This window comes from Pterocles gutturalis, unplaced genomic scaffold, assembly GCF_000699245.1.
Source record: "Pterocles gutturalis isolate BGI_N339 unplaced genomic scaffold, ASM69924v1 scaffold39039, whole genome shotgun sequence".
NCBI lineage: Eukaryota > Metazoa > Chordata > Aves > Pterocliformes > Pteroclidae > Pterocles > Pterocles gutturalis.
The window spans coordinates 11,384-14,118 of record NW_010132006.1 but is presented as its reverse complement, the minus strand read 5'-3'; the positions used below and the strand labels follow the sequence as shown (position 1 = coordinate 14,118).

General features: G+C 43.0%; 1 protein-coding gene across 1 annotated transcript in view; it reads left to right on the top strand.

Annotated features, from left to right (window-relative positions):
• Positions 1–1,570: 1,570 nt before the first annotated feature.
• KCTD7 (potassium channel tetramerization domain containing 7) overlaps positions 1,571–2,735 on the top strand; it is a 5,540-nt gene continuing 4,375 nt past the window's right edge. Inside the window, exon 1 of the mRNA XM_010080778.1 lies at positions 1,571–1,627. The gene's annotated coding sequence lies outside the window, so the exon portion shown is untranslated. The remainder of the gene's footprint in view (positions 1,628–2,735) is intronic.

Sequence of the window (2,735 nt, the reverse complement as noted above, 5' to 3'; positions counted from 1 at the left end):
TGGGCGCTCTGTGGTGAGCTCCGGTAGCCTTTAGGCTGTTCAGAAGGTCCTAGCAAGGTGCTAAGCTGCTGGTAATATTTAATTGACTAATTAATATTTAATTTGCTGGAGAGCAGGCGTGCCCACACGTCCCGCTCGGTTTCTGAGGTGTGCTGCCCCGTCCTCAAAGGGGGTGATGCTGCCACACTTCATGGGGTGAAACTGGAAAGTTCCTTCAGGCGCATGAAAGCCTGAGGGTGCTGTGAAGTCCCCTGCAAGGCGGCAACTGCTGCAGCCAGACAGTACTGCCCGAGTGGCCTTTATCTGCTGCTGAGGCCTCTCGCTGCCCTGGAGGGTCCCTGTGGTGATGAAGCGTCCCCTCCTGTCCTCCCGTGTCTTTGCTCTCTGATGGAAAAGTTACAGTGTCCCTTCATCATACTCTGTGTTGCATTTTGCTAACGATGCTGAGTATGTCCAGAACATTACAGCCAAGTGTATATTACAATTTACTGCAGCTCAGGGATCCCTGCCCTTTTTCAGGATGTCTCTTTCCTGTTTTGACTGGATGCCATGTCTTTTCCTCTTTGTTCACACAAACATCTTGAAGAATGCTTTGGAGAGACCACCGAGCCCCTTCTCATTCCGCGTCCTCACAGGAACCCAGTTTCTTTTGAAAAAGGGAGAGCCTTCCTCACAATGTGGTTGCTGTCTCCCCAAAACAATACGTTCTGATCAGTTTGCTTTGAATAGCAGTTTGTGTAGGTCTCCTATGATGGATTCGTATGTCAGTACCTTGATGATAAAGACTTTGACCCTGTAATTGTTATGTCACTTTTTTTATGGGTACATAACTTTGCCAACACCAGTGTAACCTCAGAAGGTATTTAAGTTGTTTAAACTGATGTGGAAAAGTTGGGGGAGCAGCAGAGCCTTGAAAAGCTTTTTTGAATCTTAGAGTCAAGTAAAACTTGATGCAGGTCTAGGGTTACCATCGTTCCCGAGGGAATGAAGCAAAACTTGCAGGTCCTGTTCATTTAGTAACCTTTCTTTGGTGTGTGTATGTGAGACAGTATCTGAGCTGTTGATAACAAAGCTCTGGGAAGTAATCTTTGTCATTTAAATGACAAGTAGTTTGTAATCTAGAAGGAAGTATTTCTGGTGGAGTTGGATGGTGCTGACATATGGTTCAATTAAATATTTTATTTAAGTAATAATTTTGTTTATTGATGTTGTTTTCTGATTAATTATCTGTTGATCTGGACCTAGATGTATTTGAAAATGAAATGCATGCATTTATTTAGTTTAAATAAACAAAACAAACCTTGTAAATTTAATGAGAGATTTAACAAAGAAATATTTTTGTGCCTAGTTACTAATAATTATTGTACATGCTTTGAGTGGCAAGAAGAGGATGTTCATACAGATTCATATTCCTCATGAAATGAAGAGAACCAAAATGCAGAGAACTAAAATGCAGACGATTGTGTGTCAGAAAACTGTCCAGTGATTAGTTTATGTTTTTCTCTTAGGAAGACTCTGTTCCAGTCAGCATACTGCTGCTCCACTGCTCCATGTCTGTGGATGAACAGGAGGTGAAGCAAACCTAGAGAGGAACTTCACTTACCTTTTAATGAGCGTCAGAAAGCAGGTTAAACTTGTCAATGATCAATCTCTTAATTTTACTGCCACCAGTCTTATTCTTGAAATCCTGGACTGATTATGGGCTAAGATCTTGTATGCTAAACCTCACTATTTAGGAGATTGTTTTGTGTGAATGTAGCTTTTACCTTTAAGACCTAAGATCTCCAGAGAGCCTGATGATGTGCATCATGACTGTATTAGCAGAATTAGTAGGGCAGAATAATTAATCACGGCTATTAAAATTTTATGTTATTTCTGCTTGTTGATTTTGATTGGAAGCAGCCTTTATGAAACATTTATTTAGTCAATAAATAAATGTACCAGATGTGCTTGTGCAAATATTCCTTCTCTTTTTATATTTTGTAGTGATTTGAGAGAAGGAGCTTGCAGGCTGTGAGAGCTAGATAAAGCCTCCAGTAGGATAATGTCTTTGTTAGGATGTTGTCATGCCACTGCCACACCACAGCGATCACTTTTTACATAAGAATGCAGTGTAAAGAGAAGAGCAGGGTTTCTAGTATTTCCTACTCTGCTCTTTCAGTTATTATTTTTATAATGCAGCTTATTGTTAGTCCGTCCCGTCCTCTGGTTGAAGACAGAGTGTGAAAGCATTGCAGCTTCTGTTGCTGTGCGTTTTTTTCTGCACGGAAAGGAAACTGATAATTGGCAGTAAATGCACAACATAATCTACGGAGTTAAATACATGCATATCAGATATGTGTGTGTTTGTGTACAGCACAACGTGATGCCGTGGTGCAGGGAAACTGTTTATCTGGTTAGAAAGCTCAATTTTCTCATTCCACAGGAAATGCTGGAATGGAGCAGAGAGCCTGTCGCTGTGCATGGGAGGCTCTGATCCGCTTTCGCAGCTGAAGGTGATAGAGCGGGAGCTGGCTGGCAGCAGCAGTCCGGGGTGTTGCACAGAGCACAGCCAATGACAGTGTGCAGCTCAGGACGTGCTTCTGCAGATGGCCTATTGCGGTCACCCAAATTCACCCAGCAAATGACATTTTGCTGCAAAAGCGTGGCGGAGCCAATCGCGCACTGCACAACCGTGCAGCCAATGGCCGCCGGGCTCTTACCCAGCCACTGGCAGGGGGCTGTGGCTGGAGGGA